The 24,830-nt window shown below is 30.0% G+C and overlaps 1 pseudogene; it reads left to right on the top strand.

The window, feature by feature from the left end:
• The first annotated feature begins 2,326 nt into the window (after positions 1-2,326).
• On the top strand, positions 2,327-6,213 carry LOC126554122 (uncharacterized; annotated as a pseudogene).
• Positions 6,214-24,830: the final 18,617 nt, after the last annotated feature.

The following is a 24,830-nucleotide window of genomic DNA, read 5'->3' as shown; positions in this document are numbered from 1 at the left end:
GTTGTGTGAAGTAATTTATTTTTGTATTTTAATGTTTCACAGGCCATACCTACATTGACCAAGGCAATTGCAGATTTAAAAATAACTGGACCTAGTATTCGACGTTTTCTTTGAATTTTGTGTTCCTCATTAAAATTACCAGAATAAATACAATGCACGAGTACTCTGTAATTTTAAATAATTATAGGTCCGTTTGAAAATATACTAAATATACTAAACATAGACCTTATTTCAATCCTAAGCCATAAAAATTGAATAAAAGTTTTAAACTACAAAATAATTTTCAAACTAACAATATTATGTAGAATTTTAAAAATTTAAATTTTGATTTTATATAAAAAAGTCATGTAGGTATATTATTAGCCAAATTTATAGACGATACTAAGATTTTACTTATATTCAACTTTGCTAAGTAAATATTTTTCATTAACTCACAAGTGGTATTTATAAAGGGTACTAAGTTATTTCTTAGCTAAGATTTTTCTAAGAATATTTCAAGTAAAAATATTTCTTAAAAGCAAAATGTTCGGGAGATTATTTATAATTTTATTGTTATCAGCATAATTAATATTTTATTGCCATAGATTAGCTGTCTCATCTGTGATAATAATATCAAATATTGCTAATACGATGTCTTATTAATTATATTAGTTACTTTAGTGATTTTAATGTTTGAATGTTCGTTACATCTTGCTATATGTATTAAAAGTTGTTTAAGTAATTAGTAAGTAAAAAAAATGAATATAAAAATGAATTCTGATAGCAACACATTAAAAAAATCCTTTCTCCAGACAATAACAAATACAACTAAAAAATAATTAGCAAAATCGGTTCAGCTGTTCTCAATTGATGAATTTTTATACATTTTTGTCTCCATTTTTATATATATAGATTTTTAATTTCTTTTTTTACTATGACAACGATTTAAGTTTGTATGTCTATTTGCATGCATTTTTAAAAACATTTTAAATAAATGATTTATTTTATTTAAATGGTTGCCATTGACTACCAAAAATAATTTAGTTGACTATTTGCTGGTTAGATGGCGCTTCTGTAATTTCATCACCACCTCGTCTTATTTCTCTAACCCGATAACTTTCTCAAATTTTTCGTCCGTAAGAACCTTCTCCTGGCAATTACGACCCAAACAAAATAAGAATGAGCGAAATCGGTCCAGGCATTGTTGAGTTATGCGCGTACATACAAAAAAGGGGGTTCTATTTTATATAGTAGTATAGATATTAGAATAGATATAGATAGATATAGATATAGATATAGATACCGTGTGTCCCAAGAAAAAGGGTACACTTTTTCACTCATTACCCTTTTAATATTTTTCAATTCTGTTTGCGGGATATTAAATTAGACTTATAGATCATACATTTCTATGATTAAACAATTTTTTAACTTAAGTATTTTACGCATGCGCAACAAAACTTTATTTTTTTTTAATGGCAACCCCTATTTTAAATATCATTTTTGGAGTGTTCTATTTTTTTAAGTAATTTTGATGTATCAACTTGTATTGTAAATTCAAAATTGGCTAAATTAGAGCTAAAAATATAATTTAAAAAAAATCTAATTAAATTTGTTTTGTTTTTTTTTTTTAATTGTAAATATTATTTTCTTCTTAACACCGTAATGTAGGTAATTATAATTATTATTATTAAAGTAATAAATTATTTACTATTTATGAATTATTATTTAATTATTGCTACACATTATGTACCTAATAACATATTTTAAACTAGAAAACATAATTCTAAGTTTCTATTTTATTTTATTCAACAATACTATACATTTTTATTTACAATTTAATTTACAGAAATTACTTACATTATTTACTTTTCAATGAATTGTTCGAACGTCCCTCCATTATGTCGATTGCATGCTTCAAAACGACGTAAACATTCACGAGAAATTGCTTGCAGTATTTGATTTTGATTTAAAAGGTTACACGCGTGTGTAATTTTATTCTTTAAGTCTTGAATGTTGATTAGAGGATCAGCATAAACAACATTCTTCAAGTGGCCCCACAAAAAAAAAGTGTGTTAGATCTGGTGACCTTGGGGCCACTCTATTGGTCCATGTATTGCAATAAATTTTTCTTTCAAAAATTCTTGAACGATTTGGGCATTATGAGCAGGTGCACCGTCTTGCTAATAATAAATATTTCTACGTGTAGCTAAGGGTAAATCATCAAGAAGTAATTGCAAATCATTACGCAAAAAGTCTAAATATCTTCTTCCCGTCAAAGTTCCATCGTAGAAATGGGGCCCTAGCAATTTTCCACCAATCAAACCAACCCATATATTTGTACCCCAAGATGTTTGGAAGTTTGTTGGAACAGCCCAGTGAGGATTTTCATTCGACCAATAACGATTATTTTGTTTATTCAATATTCCATTAATAGTAAATTTACTTTCATCGGTCCACAAAATATGATTTATTAATAACGGATCATCCTCAGACGTCACCATAAACCAAGAAATAAAATTTAATCTTTTTTCTGGATTTGTTAGGCGTAAATGTTGGACTAAGTCTGGTCTGTAAGGGTGTAGTTTGTTTTTTTTTAAATCCTCTGAACTAAAGTTTTGGACACACCAACTTCATGTCAAACATGTCTAATAGACGAACGTGGGTTAAGATGTACGTATGCTAAAACTTGATTTTCAATATCCTCATTCAAATTTTGATTTACACGAGGTTGTTGTTGAGCAGCATTTGTTCTATTAAATGAACCATTTTCTATCAAAGACTTTTCAAGATTTTGAACATAAGTATAATGGGGGTGATAGGTACCGATCTGGATATTGCTGGCCGTACATTTTTGTTGCTTCTCTAGCGTTTCTGTTATACTTTCCGTAAATCAACAATAACTGAACTTTTTCATTATTATTCATGATTAAATTTGTGTTCTTACAAAATTTAAATTATAACTTTATACTACCTATTGACAATAACGAACAGAAAACGTTGAACTACTATGACCGTAAAGACACATGGCTCTGATAATGAGTGTCATAATATCTAATATAAAAATAGGTAATGGCATTTTAATAGGTATAGGTAGATAACTAAAATAGAAAGACCAATGCTCATTATTATTTTAAAAGATAAATTATTCTAATTCTGATGGAAAGAAAAATACGTACAATTAAAAATTAAATAAATGTTCAAATGATTAAATGTCAATTCGATACAAACGATTATACATAACGGAGGGACGTTCGAACAATTCATTGGACAGTAAATAGTGTTAGTAATTTCTGTAAATTAAATTGTAAATAAAAATGTATAGTATTGTTGAATAAAATAAAATAGAAATCTAGAATTATTTTTTCTAAAAATACATGTTTAAAATATGTTATTAGGTACATAATGTGTAGCGATAATTAAATAATAATTCATAAATAGTAAATAATGTATTACTTTAATAATAATAATTATAATTACCTAAATTATATTTTTAGCTCTAATTTAGCCAATTTTGAGTTTAAAATAGGGGTTGCCATTAAAAAAAATAAAGTTTTGTTGCGCATGCGTAAAATACTTAAGTTAAAAAATGTTTAAATCATAGAAATGTATGACCTATAAGTCTAATTTAATGTCCCGCAAACAGAATTGAAAAATATTAAAAGGGTAATGAGTGATAATGTGTACCCTGTTTCTTGGGACACACGGTATATTGTATAGGTAATTATTATTATTTATTATTAATTATTTTAGTAATTATTATTTAGATGTGATAGTACTAGAATAAAAAAAATGATTAATAAGGTTATATTATAATTACAAATTGTTATTAATTATTTTTATTACTAATATGCATATTGTTTATAATTTGTCGATTTTTATTACATTACACGGACTTAAATATATTTCATATACCTACGATTTTTACACATTAATAAATAGGTAATACATAGTTTTTTTTACATATATATAAAATAGCAATAAATAATTAATAGAAAATATAGTTAAATGTTTAAAATAATATAAAATGTTTCATTTTATTAAATTACTAGGCATTTGGCTAAGTGTCTAGGTGGATAGTAAAATTGCATAAAAATTAAATTCTTTAACTATATGCCGAGGCATTTAATAAATTGTCTGTTTTGACTATATGCCTACGATATATGCACTATCTCATATGTTCGAATCGTAACCAACCGTAATTAATTATAATTAATTATTTTCACATAAAATGTAAATTAACATTTTAAAATAAATTCATAATTTTAAAAATTATATGTAAACTATGGATCCGACCCTGCTGCTATCAATGAATTATTATACGCCTGTTCAGACGATGAAATTTTTAACGAGTATGACGATAGTTCTGATGAATATTTTCCTTGTGATAACGAGGAGCCACAAATAAGTGATGATTCAAATGTTTCTTGTGATAGCGAAGGTAATCTTATAAGTGATGATTGGGAAACCAATAGAAATGAAGAACCTCAGTTTATTCCGTTTACTGGTAATCCAGGGTTACTGAGCCTTGTGCCGAATGATGAACCATATAGTTTTTTTAAATTTATTTTTCGATGATGAACTTTTTGATAATATAGTAGTATGGGTAAATCTCAAAGCAAATTCCATAATATCAAAGGTTTAACACCAAGATCAAATCTATCTATCTGGTATAATACTGATGTAGTTGAATTAAAAAAATTTTAGGTTTAACTATTTTGATGTGTTATTTAAAATTTCCGACCGTTCAAACTTATTGGTCATAGAATGAAGTTGATAATCACCCTATTTTTGGTAAAACAATGAGTAGACATTGGTACAAAACTATTTCCGCTGTTTTTTACTAACCAAATTTAGTTGACCATTCAGACTGGTTACATAAAATAAGTAATGTTACAAATCATATAATTAACAATATTCATATCAAATACTATCCGAACAAAAATTTATTCTTAGACGTATCTTTGTTGTTATGGAGGGGCAGACTAAGTTTTCGTCAATATATACCAAGCAAAGCTCATTAATATGGTATAAAGTTTTATGAACTGTGTACAAAATATGGATTTATATTGGATATTTTGATATATAAGGGCAAAGGTACAGTTGAAGACAGTAGATGTGTAACATTTGGAATTGTTGATAAGCTTATGGAGCCATACTTAGGAAAAGGTCATATGGACAACTTTTACAATACTGTACCTTTAGTTCAATTTTTATTTGAAAATCAAACTATGGTTGTTGGTACATTGAGAAAAAACAGAAAAGATAATCTCAAAGATACTTTGAATGCTAAATTGGGCTAAGGTGAAGTAGCTCATGTCCAGAAAGACAATGTACACGTAATTTAAATACATTTTTCACCGACCGCTGGAAATAATATCCTAGGCTCACAAATCATCTTCGTTCAGAATTGTTTTTTGTATACAATGATACCCCTCATTGGATTCATATTTAATACATTAATTATAGTGACCTACTATTTTTTTTATTGTATGTAAACGAATCATTATATTTTTACAGAAGCACAATGCAAGGAGAAATGGAAAACTCTAAGAACAGGTTTTGCATGAAGCATGAAAAAAACCCCGTCAAAAAGTGCTGCCAATAACAAAAGACATAAAGACTATTATTTGAAAGATGTTATGCAGTTTATTCTTCCGTTCATGAAGGTTAAGCCTCAAAGTAACAATTTAAAAGATACAGAAGATAAATACGAGCAAAATAGTGACATTGATAAAACAGATATTAATGTAGACGATAGTGATGTATCTTTACAAGATGAAAACCCATCTACATGAAAAGAAAATTTTCAAAAAAGTCATCTAAATGTGCCACTAGAGAAATTTAGTGCTCCAAATACTACAAAACGCATGTTTTATAATATGAAATCATTGATGGATGAGATTGATAAGTGCTTCGTTGGTTATATTACTTCAAAAAAATATTCTTAGACAAACAAAGGTAATAGTGATCTTGATTTTTTCAAAAGCTTGTTACCTGATATATCTAAAATGATTGATAATCAGGAAAGGCAGTTTATGAGAAGAACACTTGATACTACTGATTCAATTTTGGACGATTCACTTACTCCGACCACTATTTCATATGTTCAACGACCTTTATCCAGCTGGAGGGACACCAGGATTTCAACAGTTAGGAAATTTGCATTCAGAAGACTACAAACGAATTAATAATAATTCAACAGTACAAAATTATCTCCATACCTTTACTGAATAGTATATTAATTAAATAATACATTTAAATAAAAATAACAATTACAATTTAACATTACCTGAGTGCTATTAACATTTTTTCTGCTGTACTTATATATCCTCTCTGAAATTGGTATCTCATTTTGTAATACTATGTTCAATTAATTTCAAAAGTTTTTGAAAAGTATCTGGGTTCATTCTATAATAGCTTTTATCTGAAATGGATGAGGTTTAAGTTCATCTACCTATAGATTTGCACCATATTTCACAAGCTGGTGAAACGCTGAGTTGATTCAATATTTACGTCTTTTTTTATTTTTTATTTTTCTCCTTCTTAAATGCCACCATAATAATAAAACGTCGTTCTCATCAGATGATGATATGGTTGCTACTGCATTGCTTCTATTTGAGAGCTAAAGGCAATACGTATTGTCATAGGCGCAATTTGGGTTAAATTTATAGGGGTGCTAAATTGATGTTGACCACAGTGATACATAGGGGCTTTGACCCCTCCCCTCTTACAACACCATTCATTCATTCATCTATAATTTAACTTATTATCAATAATTATTAAGTTTATAATAAAATAACACTAAAAAAAAAACAACATAGTGTACAGGTAAATATATTTTTTATTTTAATTTAAGTATTATAATTTATATTAAAGATATACGTCTATGAGATAATGCAAAATTATTTATTATTTTATTTTTGTCAATTGTATTAATTAGATCTATTTCTATATCAATAATTGACAAGCTGTAAATTTTGCTTATTCCATGCTTGTCCTAAGCCAATTCTTTATTTGGCGCATAGACGAAAAAGACCTTTCGTATGTAGCTGAGCTTATTGGAATAGTTAATCCTCCTTGAATAAGTTTAAAGAAGTTAGGAAAAACATCTTTGGTCACCACTTTCTTAATTCCAAGTATATCAAAATTTACAAGAACAGCATCAATTATTTGAAAATAAATGATTTTCCAATGCTCTTTTCCAATTGTTCTACATCTATATTCTGCCTCACTTTGTGAGCCAGTTAAGATCTCGAGATTATAACTCTGCAAGTGACGTGGCTCTTGGCGTTTACGTTTAGATTTTATTCCTAAGGAGATAATAGTAAAACCATTAATAATTGGTATTAAAATTAAAAATATCTTATTTTTTGACACATTTTTAAATTGTTAATTCTTACCAGAGTTTGGTAATTCCAATGTTATTTGGTTAACATATGCAAATTCCTTAATTTGTTCTCAAAGCTTTAAAAAACCATCTTCATTCCTCTGATTTTCAAAAGTAGAAATCACACTTTTCCGTCATTTTTTTTTTTTTTTGTTTTTCTCGATTTTTTGAAAACTGTTGGAGAATGTTAACTTTTTACCTCTATATTGCACCAAGGATATTCACTTTTACATCGGAAACCACCCCCATAGTTTGAAATTGGAGCATTATTTCGACAACAAAAAAAAAAAAAAAACACACATCATTGTAAAATCAATACATTCATCACTTCGTTCAGAATCTAAAAGTATGAATTCAAACGATAGAAAAAAAAATAATTTAAAAAAGTTTACTGTTATTACAAATATTATGTGTTGTTATTGAAATGTTAGATTTAAGGTAATGTTGCGTCCCGACTTGGTCGATTCATGCATCAACGTACAAAATGAATACGTCGTGTTGTTCAAGTATAAGTTAATTGTTTATTAAAATAAGTCTTGCACGAATACAAATATTATAAGCTTAATGTTGAATATATAAAATAAGATGGTGAGTGGTGTTACGACCTGCCTCAGAAACTGATATCAAAATGACTTGAGTGGTGTTACGACCAGCCTCTGAGTGTCATAGATATCCCTATTCGTTGGTTATACAGTAACCGTCTGTCGAGCTCTTGTCTCGATCCCTCTTATATATGATTTCTTACAAGAGTGGGCGGTGACTTCGTCATACGAGGGGTCCCGGAACGACTGCTTGTGTATTCTTACCCATGATTCTTATCGAATCGTTAAGACACCGAGTTTCGACTTTTGCAAAGAGACGTGTGAATTTACTTTAATTGTCAAATTATTATATTAATATAATATTCTACTCTCTCGTGTCCTGTACTCGTGTGCCTGTGGTATTAATTTTACAAGTTAGGAAATTTGACATTGTATGATCTTATGCATATAAAATAATCGATACGGACAGTATAGGTCCGTAACAGTAATATTCATTTAGGTTACTGTTATATATTATTATATTAATATATACCTTTTAGGAAATATGGAGTAGTATACCTAATAACGCAATAAACACAATTGCGTAGAAACTCAGGGGGTATAAAAAAAAATACGATGGGATTTACTTATGCGTTTTTATATTGACGCAATCCAACTCGGACGAAGGTTCAGTAATAAACATTGCTCCCGAATGAGCACAATCGTCGGCCGACCGCCGACTACGATTAGTGGGCGTGGCTTAAACGTCGCGTGTCTGCGCATCGTGAAAACACTTCAAGCGCGTTCTCTTGGCCGTTGTATGCGTTTCGCTTTAGGTGTAGCGTCCTCTTAAGCAAATAAATCAGACGGGCCTAATTGGCTAGCAAAAAAAGGTAATAACTACTAATTAAAAAAAAAAATTAATAATTCTTTTAAATTATATTTGAATGCTAAAATATATGTATAAATTATACATTGGATTTGGTAAAAATTTGAATTTGAAATAAAAATATATTAATTGGCCAACGTTCAAGTTCTTTTAAAATTATTGTAAGCAACACTTATCGAAAATCTTGTACTACATTTTCAATTCTTGCTAAAATTTTTTATAAATTTTTACTTCAAAATACTTTGCAAATATTCATGATTTTGACGAATTTTCGTCAATGTTTGAACTTCAAATACTAATAAAAATAAATTGCGCCTACCAATGTATTCTTATATTCTTATAATCACTATAAGACTAACTTTTGAGGAACTTTATATTAAATTTTCAAGTATTTTGAATCAGCTAAAAAAATGTTATTAAAATTTATATATAAAAAAAAAACTGAACAATAACGAATATTTCAAATTTTTTTAGTGTTAAATTTTTTAACCTTAGATAAAACCTTACATAAAAAAATAAATACAAAAATATGTATTATATATAATATGTAATATAATACAAAAAATGTTATGAATTTTCAACTACAAAATTACTTGTAAGTGTTCGCAATTATAACTTATTTCGTAATAATTTGAACTTTAAACATTTATACCTATAAAACAAAATTATGACTAACGATTTTTTTTTTAATTGCAATAAGAACAACTTATCTTATCAAGTTGTTTTGGGCACCCAACATTTTTTTATCGACACTTCAAAAATAATAGAAAATGTCAGTTGTCTTTAAATAGCTCAAAAAATGCAAAAATATTTTGAACATTTAACTTTACTTATATAGACAACTCTAATATAAACATTTGGTGAAAATTTCACGTATTTTCAGTGATTCGTTTTTGAGTTGCAGCTATATAAAAAAAAAATCGATTTAGTCTAAAACTGTTTTTGCGTAATCTTGTTTTTCTGTTACTTTTTTTTTGTTTTTCTCGATTTTTTTGAAAACTGTTGGAAGATTCTTACTTTTGAACATTATAATGCACCAAGGATATTTACTTTGCCATCGGAAACCACCCCTCGAAGTTTGAAAATTAAGCATTATTTCGATAAGTTATGCTGTACACAGACACAAATACAAAAAAAAAAAACAAAAAATAAAAAATAAAACACACATCATTGAAAAATCAATTTATTCATTACTTCGTTCTAAAATATTATTTGCTGAATTTTTTTCAGTGCCTTAAGCAGTGCTTAATTTGCTTGTAGATTAATCTGACACTGAATTTGGGTACTCAATCTTTAGTTTTTAATGTTTTGTCTGACAATGTATTTATTATTTTATTATTTTTCATGTAACAAATTTACCAGGACGTCCAGCATGTACAGCGTCTTTTCTGGATTCATACAACTTCTGACTTTGCATAACTGCCTTGTCTACATGTTCTTTTAACAATGGGTCATATTTTGCTAATAATAATATAACTTCTAAGACATTTCCATGGTCTAGTGATAAATCATTTAAAGTATAAGCAGCTTCTGCATTTTTTGCGCCAAAGTAACTGAGTCCACGTTTTCCAATTAATTTGATTGTATCAATAAGTCTTTGCAAAACTGTTTCTTCTTTCATTTTCAAATCGTCTGACAGTATCAAGTCTTGATCGGATATCATTGGAGCTTATAAAAAGTAAAAAAGCTTCACTACTATTTTGATGACTAACGGATTTTTCATGTTCTTTAATTGGAGTATATGGGTTAGTACTTGAAAGTGCGGAACATCCTACTGTGAAGCGGTTGTCTTCTTTTCCAAAAGCTAAACAGAAAGAACAAAACAATGTATTAATTTTCTTTACAGTAACTTAACCACTCTCTCTGAAATGCGACATTGTTGTGTACACGGTAGTATACTTTATTTGGGTTGAATAAAATATTTTCAAACGGTTGTATAGGATGAGATTTAAAAAAGTTGAGAGGGTTTTTACTTTCAGGTTTCTTAAAAATATTAATATCAATTATTTCTGTTGAAACAACTATTTCATTATCTATGTCAGTAATCTAAAACAGAACAATAAAGTCCTAAGTTAAGTTCTCCCAACATAAATTGTTCAGTGTAAGAGCAATTTGAAAGACTAATTTTCTTAAAATTAAGGAACAAAATAAAATATTAAATTAATTAATACCATTATACTGTACCGATGAGTTATCAAGTAATGGCAAGTTACCAGTGGGTACATATTCCATTTCATCATCTACCAATTGTCTACTTTCTATTTCCTGACATTCCTGTAAAATTGATTTTGATAAATTATCTAGTTTTGATTCCTTAGTAAATAAATACAAAATATTAGGTAAGTTACATTACTAAAACAAAAAATGTAATTAAATGTATTTATACGAAATACGAACCGTGGGTAAAAAAGATTCTTGAATTTGAGGAATCTGTGCATTTTGAGACTTTAACTCAATAATTTTTGATTTTTCATTGCAATCTGAAGATGAAGATGAAATCATGCTTTCATTAACTGTATTTTGAAAAAAATATAATAAATTATTATAATTTTATAAATAATAAATAAAAACTATTTACTAAACCTACTGGCTACTATATTATGCATTTATTTAAATAAATATAAAGGATGAAATATTTAAAATAATAAATTAATTGACTTAGTTTATTAATCATATTAATAATTAACTAAATAAACTTACTTTTTTGGGGAGGTCTAAGAAATGATATTTTTGTTTGTTTGGGATCACTCCCTGCAGCTTTTAGTTCAGCATGCCGTTTCATTCGTAACTTTTCAGCCCCACCTTTTAATTTCTTTTTTCTTTTTTCTTTATCCATGACAAGCGCAGTCTTAAGTCTTAACTACTTTTTAAATGCAATTATTGCAAATACGTAAATGAGAATATTGCACAAATTGCACAAAATAAAAAATATTATAGTGCGTACCTATATTACCTATACTAGTATAGTCGTATATTAGTATATATGTAGTACGGCGAACAAAATATTTTGATGTTAAGACGCATTAAACCACAATAAACATAAAAACATGTAATCTTGTTGATTCAGGACTGTGTAGTGTGTAGTCGATGAAAAAAAAAGTAAATTATCATGTATCAAGTTATTTCAAATTATTAATAAGTCAATAAGTAATAATAATGTAAAATGTAAACTTGTGTGTTGTGTAGAAGAGTACGTAGTATGTGTGAGTTCCATGAATTGTTGCCCGTTGGTCGTTGGACGATATTACGATAATAGTGGGAAAACCCACAATAATACGATCAATTGGAATTATATTTATTTTTATAAACATGCTGGCAGGACGTAGCACACAACTATTATTTACTTGGTACATACTATAGTCGGGAGAATGAAAAGTGGCCGCTGGCTAATATGATAGCAACGATTTTTTTTGCTAAAAACAGGGGTTCTCATAATGAAAATCGAGGAGCGCGATAGGTATACATCGTCAGACCGGTTCACCGTGAACCAGCTAGCTGTACGGGCGGTTTTTGTTTTATAGACCTTTTTTTCCCTATTTATCCTCGGTTATTGTAGTTTTATTATATGGTGGGGTCTCCTCCCTACACACCACATACCATATAATATAGTATAATGTATTATATATATTATTATATATAAAAAAAGAATGTGTATTGTATACACAACGTTTGCTTCCCTGTTCTGATATTTGTCATTCAGCAAAGATTATACCACGTGTTAAGTGTTGTGTCGTGTTATATTGGCCTTCGGAAACTAAATTACATCATTTTGTTTATTAGTTATTATTGTTTTCAGTTAAATATTTTTTAAATATAATGGCTAGTAAAAATGGTAGTGATACCCGGAGTCAAACAAAAAAAATGGTTTTTAATGTTTATAAATTTATAAAATACCTATCTAAACAAGATATAATTCTTCCGTCGATGTTTGCACAGTCTCTCAAAGTCACTGCTGAAGCTTGTGTTTTATTTGAGAGAACTATGAGACACATATGCAAGGTAGGCAAAGATGGTTTAACATTCGAAGATGCAGTACAAGTACAAGGCCCTACGTTCAAGTCTCTGTGGAAAACATATAGACGTTCAAAACCATTAACCGAGTTGGACGATTTTGATGCTGACATTGTACGGAGAAATGGTCTATACATTTTATGACAGGGGTGAGTACCCTACAGCTTTCACAATTTTAACCGAAGTGAGGAAAAAGTGCGCTTGGGAAGGATCTGTGTGGTCGATGCGTTCGCTATTAAAAAATTTGAAATTTTCTTTTAAAAAGTGCAACGATGGTCGGAAATTCCTTATGGAAAGAAACGACATAGTTGCACTACGTTGTACTTTTTTAAGAAAAATATGCACACTCCGCGAACAAAAAGATACCCGTCCTATCGTGTATTTAGATGAAACGTGGATTAACCAAAACCACAACAACAGATCACGCATATGGCAAAATTCTGAAGAGACCGCTGGACTAAAAGTTCCTACGGGCTAAGGAGGACGTCTCATTATTTGTCACGCTGGATCTGCGAAGTATGGTTTTGTTAACGATTCAAAATTAATTTTTCGAGCTAATGTTAGCAACTTTGAAAGCGACTACCATACTTCTATGAATGCTGATGTATTTAAAAATTGGTTTTATTTCAATGTTGAACCACCTCGGAAGAGCCGTCAGTCATCGTCATGGACAATGCGTCGTACCACTCAATGCTGATGGACAATTTTCCCAAAAGCAATAGCCGGAAAGCCGTTGTTGAAGAGTGGCTGAAACATAAAAATGTTGATTTTTCACCACAAGAACGGCTGTCCGAATTACGTGAGCGAGTAAAAAAACTGATTCCAAAGTATAAACGGTACGAGCTGGACGAGATAGCACTTCAAATGGGTCACGAAGTCATAAGGTTACCTCCCTACCATTGTCAGTACAACCCTATTGAATTGATTAGGGCACGGGTTAAGCGGAGGTAGCCAAAAATAACAATACTTTCAAGATGGCAGATGTCGAAAAATTGGCGCACGCGGCTATTGATGCAGTGACACAAAATGACTGGGAAAAGTGTGTTGAACAAGCGGAAAAAATTCAGAATGAAGACAACGAAAAGGAAATATTGAGGGATATCTCATTGGAGCCAATTATCATCACATTAGAAGAGGACGACAGCGATTGGGGCGATGAAGAAAATGACGACGACATAGTTAATGAAGAATGTTAGTTTAAATTGTTTAAATTATGTACATATTCTATATTATTATTTTGTAAATATTTTTAATAATTTGTATTTTATACGACTTGTACATACATTGTAATGAATTTTTATTAAATGACATAATCATTATATTTTTATGAAAATATGTAAATACATTGCATTTAATAATTCAAAATACTCGCGTTTTTTTCACATTAGTTTGGAAACCAATTACAGAAATTTGCCACCGGGGGCGTTCGCATCAGCGGCCACTTTTCATTCTCCTGACTATAATACGCTGTATTATCGATTGACAATTTTATTCTTGAGAATCAAATAACCCATACACTATACATCAGTATTATACATTTATACAGCTGACGCAATTATTGTTTTAACCGTGTATTTGGATCTATATTTTACTATATCACTATCTAGAATACTTTTGTCCAAAAATAATAACGTCCCAAATTTTACGCAGCCCACCGAGATTTTCTCGGTAGCTCGCCGGTTCAATCCGGGCCTGGGAGTGTCTCTTAATCCTATTAACCTTTCTTGAATTTTACATGTATCACCATCAATGTATCTTACTATAAAAGATACCTGTTCTTTGTGGGAGACGTCAAAAGTAGAAACTATTGCTATGCTAATAAACTTAGTTTCTTTAATATTGTTTGTTATTTTTAATTTTATGTAATATGAAATTGAATTAATTAGATCATTTTGTCGGCACCAAGAAATAAAAAAAAACTGTGGCTTTTTATTTTTGGCCATTCCTTCAATTTGACCCATGTAATTTGCCATGATAGGTGAATTTTTTGACAGTAAAGAACATAAATCTTTAAAGTTTCCCCTTAAACTATTGCGCCAATTTTCTAGATGTCCTCTGAATTCCAAGTTATGTCGACCTATGTATAATGTTGTGTCAATCAATTGTTTTACAATTTCTCTATTAGCAATAACTTGTTCTTTTCTTTTTATTGTAAGACTGGAAATTAATGGTAATGAAGATTGTCTTAATTTTAATTTTAGTGAAGAGTAAATGTGTGATGACGATGTTTCATGGCTTGTTACTTTGTGTACAATAAGACCAATTTCGGAAACCTTCCTTGACCCATGATTTATTTGGTTTTTCTTTACCATGTCCAGAAAATATTATACAATTTGTAACTTCACAGAATTTTAGGCCATTTCCTTATCTCCATGCGTAATTATAAACAACATCCTAACGGTTATGTAATAATGTTTCCCCGCTCTCCTACCCAGTGTTCGGTTTTCGCTGTCTGTCTGACTCCACCACCGTCGTTGGTATGCGTCAGCAGGGCATACCTGGACACCCAAATTATTGTATGTTCCCACCTCAAGACGACACTGCAAGACATCAAAATTCACCGACTACGTCCATCACGATCTCCGTCTCTGCGCATTTTGTCAAAAAACGTCCACTTGGTCACTACTCACTACTCTTGGACACCGCTTTCAAAAATTCATTTATTGTTTCACCCACGTGGTTGATCAACGTTTTTTCTTTCTAAATATCTTTTTCTCTATCATTTTGTTTAACGTTTTGTCCGTTACAACATGATGGGCTAACTACATCTGCAGGCCCGTGGCGGGCGAAGCCACCACATTCACAACGGTTCTCCATCACATCGAGATCGTCATCAACATCTCAAGCCTTCAGTCGTCGTAACGTATCAATTTTCCCAAAAAAACCCCCCCTTTTTTAATGTCTATCCACTTTACCATACCGTTTTTCTTATATCTCATTTCTCTTGTTTCTAAATCTCTATACCCCGGTAATCGTTCTCCCGGAGCCGTGGGTCTTTCTTAATATATAATATATTATAAAAAATAATGTCTATCCACTTAACCATGCCGTTTTCTTATATCTCATTTCTCTTTTTTCTAAATCTCTATACCCCGGTAACCGTTCTCACGGAGCCGTGGGTCTGTTTTAATATTTATTTAATATTAAATATTATTCCCATTTCTCTGTAGTTAATATAATAAGCTCGGTAACCGATTTTCGGAGCTGCAGCCCATATTAGTATTATTCTATCTTCATTTATCCCCCCAATCCACTGCCTTTTCAAATACATATTTATTTATTTCATTTCTTTCTTTCTTTCTTTCTAACTTATTATTTTGTCATATGTATTTTCATCAATTTGTCATTTAATAAAAACTGTATACTTATATATTTTATACATTTGCCATGTGATAACTATATTATGTATTCTTGTAATGCTTTATATATTACTAGCTGACCCCGTGCACTTCGTTGCCCGTTAAAAATGCAAATTCTATATAATATGATTCAAATTTTGATTAATTTGTTATTTACTATTCGGTTTAACGGTGTTCAAAACTTAGACATTTCCATTGACTGTTTTGATTCTCAAAAATCTTGTGAAAGCACCACTTTAATATGCGAATTTTGTAAAATGCTTTCTTATTACACACTAAATTTGTGATACGATTTTACGAATGAATCGTGTAAATTGTAAGCATTGATCTATCATTGTTCAGGCTCTACGTTTATCAGTCAGTGAGTTACTCAAGTCATAATATTATAGTCATTCTGCTTGCCGTTGCCGTGAGACTCTCTTATGATTATGAGAGCAGTATATTATCATGTAGGCAATCCACACGTGGTGGATTGCGGACCCCGTGAGATGTGTACGTAAGCTTATAATTTCTAACACTTAAGTTTCAAAGTTATATCATTTTTTTATTTTACTACGGTGGGTAAAATACAATAATGTGCCATCTCGTGGTTTTTATATTGTTGCTTGTTGGTAAAACAATAAAACTTGGTATAACTTGTTATGTTAGTTTATTGCTGTGAATTTGAAATTTACTGTAGACATTGACTTATTTTGCTAATTCTTATTTTTGTTGTTATGGTTTTAACAAAATATAACAACAGGTCTATAATTATTATATTCAATCATAATCAATAGCGACCTTAATATAGTTTATTTTCTTGCTGGACTGCAGTGATAGTTGTTGTTTTTTTTTTACATCCAGATTCCGAAGTTTTCTGGTGGGTTTTCCTAAAATTGTACTACATAAGCACCTTCTCTTGCGACCAATAGGAGTGAATTATCAGTGAAAAATGTTACAAAAATGGGGAAAATAAATAATAATAACAAAAAAATTGTTACCATAAAATAGTAATAATAATAATAATAATAGTAATAGTAGTCATCGGTATTTTTTATTTTTCATTGTATTTTTATTAATTTTCCGTGCAATTTTCTTAACTTTTTCTTACATAAGAACCTTTTCCTGGAAATCACGACCCAAACAAAATAAGAATGAGCGAAATCGATCCAGCCGTTCTCAATTGATGAAATGTTATACATTTTTGTCTCTATTTTTATATATATAAAGATAGAAGATAGATAGATTATTGTGAGCTAAAAAAAAATTCACTTAACAAATTTCAAATTTCCAAACTAAAATAACTAAAGAAACCATAGATTATATTGATTGTACATCGAACTGATGTTTAGATGTCTACGTCTACCATAGAGTAAATAAAGACAATGGTATCGAGTTCAAATCCCAGACATCAATGAATAGATTTTGCACTTTTTCTACTTATTCGGTTGACTTTTTAAAAATTTTCTTTCGTAAAAACTTTCTCTAGACAATAACAAATACAACTAAAAAATAATTAGTGAAATCGGTTCAGCTGTTCTCAATTGATGAATTTTTATACATTTTTGCTGCATTTTTATATATATAGATTTATATATATAGATTATATTAATTTCTTTTTTTACTATGACAACGATTTAAGTTTGTATGTCTATTTGCATGCATTTTTAAAAACATTTTAAATAAATGATTTATTTTATTTAAATGGTTGCCATTGACTACCAAAAATAATTTAGTTGACTATTTGCTGGTTAGATGGCGCTTCTGTAATTTCATCACCACCTCGTCTTATTTCTCTAACCCGATAACTTTCTCAAATTTTTCGTCCGTAAGAACCTTCTCCTGGCAATTACGACCCAAACAAAAAAAGAATGAGCGAAATCGGTCCAGGCATTGTTGAGTTATGCGCGTACATACAAAAAAGGGGGTTCTATTTTATATAGTAGTATAGATATAGATATCTGTATTGCCATTTTTGCCATTTAATATTGCTCCATTTTTAAATTATTTTTATTGTTAAAATTATTTATTCTCATGTTGAGTATCTCATGTACAATATATATTTATATCTATTACCCTAACTTTCTCTTATTATTTCATAAGGTTTCTCTATACTTAATATTATTATTTTATTTTTTGTTATTTCAACGTTAAGTTTGTTTAAAGCCCATAGACTCTACCGATGTGTCCACAAGACACCACGCGGTACGGTCTATGGGTCATCACATAAGTGTTCCCCTGATATGATGGGTGGTCAGTAAGCCCCTAAAAAGGCTGAAAGCTCACAAATTAATATAATACTACAATATTAGATTTGGATTATGAACTTTGTAGAAACCTATGACCATCATTTGGTGATAATTTCCATCGGATAGTTAATAAGGTTTAGGCTGACAAGGTCCCAGTTCTGATATTTTAGAAGTAATTTCAAATGTTAAATTAGTGATAATATAAATTTGAGTAGGATCATTATCAAATAAATTAATCAAGTTGCCATTATCTAACAAAAAAAATATATATTATATAAATAAATAAAATATTGAAATTTGACACAAAAGTTATCAATTATGATAGGACCAAAATAAAACTAACCATTATTTTAATGATAATCATCTACATCCATAAAAGGCTTTTCAAAAATTGCAGTACCTATCAACATGTTTATTTAAAATATTTAAAGAAATATATAGTTAGAAATGATTTATTTACCATTTTCCGCATTTTCATTCTCATTCATAACTGATATGGTCATTTCAACAGTTTCAGTATCTAAAATAATCAATTATGGTACCAAAATTGGTGGAAAAGATTAAGTTTGGATTTAAAGAACTAATGACTGTTGTGCAAAAAGTTGGTACATCATAATGGATCTTGAATTTTAAAACTGAAAAAATTATAATTTATTAAGTTCACTATGAAAATAAATACATATATCATGGTATCCAAATTAATATTTTTTTTGGTTTATATAAAAAAAAATAATATAAGAAACAATTTTAATTTTCTAATGTTCAATTTAAGAGTGAAAATTCCGGAGAAAATTCTCACCTTTTTATTTTATTCTTTTACAATCCAAAATAGTTGTTAAAGTAGATGATATAACTATTATAACTGTAATTTTATCAAAATGATTCTATACTTTTTAAATAGTATTCACATCTTAATTACGATTTTTTATCAAAGCAAAAAATTCAAAAAGTTGTCTATACATTGTTAATAAGTTATCTATAAACCTAATAGAGTGCAATTATGAAAAACTCAACTAAATTTAAATGCATTTATATAATCTATAAATCTTAAATAAAATTTAAAAATGTGTACTGCGAAAAACACGTTTTCAAGTAAAAACTTAGAATATGGACATAATACATTAATACACGAGAAAAACTTACTTTTAGTATTATTGTCGGTAACTTCAATACGATCCAATTTGGTAAAGCATAGTTTTTTTTGAAAAGGAGATGACTTAATGGCTAGTAGTTCTCTTTTCCTTTTTCAGCCTTTTTTGTGGCCCCAGATTTATAAGTGCGCTAATTATTCATAATCAATAAAACTGTGTAAAATATACGAAAAGTCGAAAACTGCTTTAACACATTAACATGGTAACGAGAAACTCACAAAATGTCGGGTTTTTACTAGTCCACCACTGTCGGATTCACCATTGTCCCTTATCGCATTACCGCTCATCGGATTTCCACATAATATCAATAAACTGATGGATAATATTTCTAAAAATAGCAACGGATTTCACTGCAACTCGTTTATATTACAATTTACAGCAATACGGCATCGATAAGAGTTATTAATTATTAATTGTTATAAATAGGTATAGACATTTCAGTTGTCACTGTTTTCAGTGTTTTTCTGAATTTAGTGATTTCATTAGGTGCACCCTCAAAATATCCCTCGTTTAAAATATCCCCGTTACAAATATCACAATTAAAAATATCCTATATTCAAAATATCTCCAGTAATATCCCTTAATTCATATTTATATTTTTTTATTTAAAAGGGGCTAAAGGGGGGCTTGTATTAAATTACTAATGACTCGTACTTAGGTAAAAGTATAATTTATTGGTGTAAAACATAAATATCTACTTAATAACTGAATAATTAATTATAAATATAATAAATATAATAATTGATATAATATTATAACGTCATTATTTACAAACGGTCAACATACAACTTAGGTCGCTGACCCGACCGTGCAAAGATTCAGATTCAGATAATAAAATATACAATAATAATAACAATAAGATAACGTAATATTGCTTTAATATCGCGATCCGTAAAATATTTGACATTAAACGTTATTTCGATTTCAACACAGTACACTATTAACATTATTTTTTAAATAAAATATACATATAAAAGATTTTTTAAAATTAAAAATTACATGCAATGCCTTTTAAATAGTTTAGTACAGTTACATGCTCATAATTAAGACCCCACAACCAAGAAAATTTACGAGAAATTGGATAAACAATTAAAAGAAGTGGTTCTTGAAGAAAACGAAGAAGCCGAGTTTGATCATAGAGGAAATAAGACTAGACAACTATACCAAAAGATAAATTCAATTAATGGAAAATACAAAAAACATAATAAGTTCTTAAAAAATGACGATGGTTATCTAGTGACAGAACAGGACAAAATACTTGAAAAATGGAAACACTATTTTGAACGACCACTTAACTGTGAAAACCTAGCGGAGACATTTGCATGGATGCCAACGGAACCTAATGACACTGAATGCCCTCCTCCAAGCAGAGATGAAATATTACAGCAACTCACCAGGCTAAAAAACTATAAAACTCCTGGAGAGGACGGAATCCAAGGAGAAGTGCTAAAAAACCTAGATGAATTAACGATAAATAAAATACATAGTATTATAGAGAGCGTTTGGCATGAAGAAAGACTTCCTAAAGACTGGGGCACCGCATTAATCTGCCCTATTCATAAAAAAAATGATCCACAAGAGTGTAGTAATTATAGGGGTATAGCATTACAAGATACAACGTACAAAGTTCTAGCATATTGTATACTGGATAGAGTAAGACTTATAGCAGAGAATTTACTAGGTGACTACCAGGGAGGATTTAGGCCCAATAGATCCACAACAGATCAGATTTTCGTTATAAGACAGATCCTCCAAAAAAGCTGGGAATATAACAAGGATGTACACATATTGTTTGTGGACTTTAAAAAAGCTCATGATTCTATTCATAGGGAAAGCCTAGTAAATATACTCAAAGAATTCAGATTTCCAAGTAAAATCGTAAACCTCATTGGAGCTACCATCAGCCAGACAGATATAAAAGTCAAGATAGCAAACACAATATCAAAGCTCGTGGGAGTGACAACAGGTCTCCGACAAGGCGATGCATTATCTCCAGTGATGTTTAACTTGGTACTGGAAAAAATAGTTCGAGAAATGAACATCTCGGGAGGAATTGAGCTAGGTCAGATAAAATTTGGGTTCATAGCATATGCAGACGATATTGCTCTCTTAGGAGATAATATTGAGGTGATAAAAAGTCTGGGAAAGAAACTTATAAAGACCGCGGAGAAAGTAGGCTTAACTATTAATGATGATAAGACAGAATATTTGGTTGTCAGTCGAAGTAACAGAAATTATAGACTAGAACAACATATTGAGCTAAAAGGACATAAATTTAAGAAAGTATCACAATTCAAATATCTAGGATCGATTATCGCCCAAGATAATGAACTTAAGACAGAGGTGTCGTCAAGAATACAATTAACTAACAAGGGATATTATGGATTAGAAAAAATACTAAAATCGAGGACACTCTCTAAAAATTTAAAAATAAAAATGTATATGACATTATTACGACCTATTGTCCTGTATGGCTCTGAGACGTGGGCATTGAGGAAAGCTGAAGAACAGAGACTAGGGGTTTTCGAGAGGAAAGTTTTAAGAAAAATTTATGGACCGGTCTTTGACAGTGAAACAAATGAATGGAGAAAGTTACATAATGATGAACTCAAAAGACAGTTTCAGAGACCTGACATAGTTAAGGAGATCACAAAAAGAAGACTCAGTTGGGGGGGGCATGCCTGGCGTAAGCAAGGATCCCTAGTTAGACAGGTAATAGAGAATGAACCAATAAGTAAAAGACCTCTAGGAAGACCCAGACTGAGGTGGGAAGACTGTGTTAAAAAGGACTTAAAAATGATAGATCCAGGAATCAGATGGAGAAGCTGCAGAGGATAGGGACAGATGGCAAGATTTGTATTTAGCGGTATGGTCTTAAAGGCCGAAACCAAGAAAAAGAAGAAATCTATAAATGTACTTTTAATTAAATTTAATATTTATAATCTATACATAATATAATATGTTATTTGTATATTATTTAACTGCTTCATTGAGATATACTGAATAATAAATAATGTAACGTGTCACGTATGAGCAACCGTACTGATGTGGATTTGAAATAAATGTGAACGTAGATGAAATATTTTCTAAGTATTTTTTATTGGAAAAATATTCTAAGTCCAGGAGACATCAATATTAAACTAAGTGACGTGAAGGTGCTTGCTCTAACTCTGGTGGATCACGTCTGAAATGTGCCTATTCTGGGCCCCCTTATATATCATCCAGGGACCCCCGCGGTACCTTCAGGTCCCTGATGGTCATCTGCACGTGCATCCGCTTCTACCCACGCCTTGCGTCATCCGCGCGACGTCGTGCGTCAATTATATGTCTATAATATTCTACCGGGTGAGTAATTACGTACCTAGTATATTCTACCGGGTGGTGATATATCCATTACATGTCTCCGGGCAGCAATCATATAGTCATTATATTCTAGGGGATAGAAAGCATACGTGTGATGATACTTTTTGATTAGTTTTTACCTTTCATTTTAGGTCCCAAAGTATTGATCTATACTCGATCATCACTTGCTTGGCTGTTCACCTGCTCACCCCTAATGTAATTATAGGGATGTTTGTAATGCCCCTAGTGTTTTGGTTTTTGTTGGCTACGGTATGTAGTGATTTATATGTTATATTTAATATAAGTATCAGAGCACGTTGCAATAACAAGTGTATTTCTATAGATTTTTTCGACAAGTAGCACCACTGAGTCTATTTTTCCCGTCATTCTACAGTTTATAAAGCTAAATTGCGCATTCAAAGCAGTATAAAAAATATATCGCTTGTACTTTGTAGCCTACAAGCATTCGTGCAAAACTATATTATGCTATGCTTATGCTTGTCAATAGAATACAATCCTTTTTTGAATGTATGTTGTCACAGCTCACAAAAAATTACCCTAGTCAAAAGTCAAAATCCAAATTTATTAAAGTAGTAATTACACCATATTATTGATAAATTGCATATTATCATTTATCACTTGACCGTCTTACTGTTACTTTATATAAATAATTACGAAAATAAATTTCTGTAGTATTAATATGACCACATATCCGTCACAAAATAAATATATTACAACAGATTACAGAATAACGATCGATCTATCGATTTATAATATTGATAATATTGTACAGTTAACAAAGCAAACCACTCAAACGACGCGTTACGCAACGGTGATAACTAGGGTTCGGATTTGAAGGTAAATGCCTTTCTTTTATTTGTCGTAATAGATAAATAATTTTTATACAAAAATGAGTTTCATTTAATTTCTTAGACGATAGATCTTTTTTTTTATTTTGCTTTTTTGCCTTTTTACTTATAAATGCGTTTTTGCCTTTTTTTGCCATTTGTACTTATAAATGCCTTTTTTTTGTTTAATTTTTCAGTTGATTTTATAATTTTTTACACAGCTTACGTATTATCGCTAAAAATGGGTTTTATTCTTCTCAATATTTATCGATATGTTCTTATCGATTATTTGGTATGGCTATAAAATTACCCGTACACCTATTTAAAGACTTAGATATGTTCGTAATGCGTGGATTCAAGATTGTTTGTCAGTCCGTCCGCATTTGTCGATCGCAATAATTGTTGTTCAATAATTTTTCCACGCGTTTATTTTATTCTATTTTTTAATTATGCCAAAAGTTAAACAAAATCACAATTCTAAGTTGAAAAAATATGTTTCAGAATTCGGTGAAAATATTTTTTCAACCGATGGATTAATTTTATATTGTAAAATTTATGACGTCAAAGTGTCAAGTGAGAAAAAATTCCATATTTAGCAACATATCGGAAGAGATAAACACAAAAATGCGCTTTCAAAAATTGAAAATAATAAAAAAATTTAACCTTTCATTAATAATAATACTATTAAGTCAGATTTCAATTATGATTTGTGTAACATGTTGGTTGCGGCAAATATCCCTATGAATAAATTGAATAATGACGTTTTTAGATCTTTTTTATCAAAATATTGCTACAAAAAATATTCCATGCAAATCGACATTACAAAAAGGTTACTTTGATAAATGCTATGAAGAGGTTTTGTCGAAAATTCGTGACGCTGTAGGTGAACATAAAATATGGGTGTGTATTGACGAAACCACAGATTCAGAACGCCCTAAACGTGGCTAACATAATAGTTGGAATTCTACAACCAGAAAGTCCTGAAAATTTGTATCTTCTTCACACTGACTATTTAGATAAGGTAAATAGTAGTACAATTACACAGCTATTTGACAAAGCAATTCATATATTGTGGCCAACTAATGTAAAATTCAATATTTTGCTTTTTATATCTG

The sequence above is a fragment of the Aphis gossypii genome, unplaced genomic scaffold, assembly GCF_020184175.1.
Source record: "Aphis gossypii isolate Hap1 unplaced genomic scaffold, ASM2018417v2 Contig00433, whole genome shotgun sequence".
Taxonomy (NCBI): domain Eukaryota; kingdom Metazoa; phylum Arthropoda; class Insecta; order Hemiptera; family Aphididae; genus Aphis; species Aphis gossypii.
This window is presented reverse-complemented; position numbering and strand designations above follow the sequence as displayed.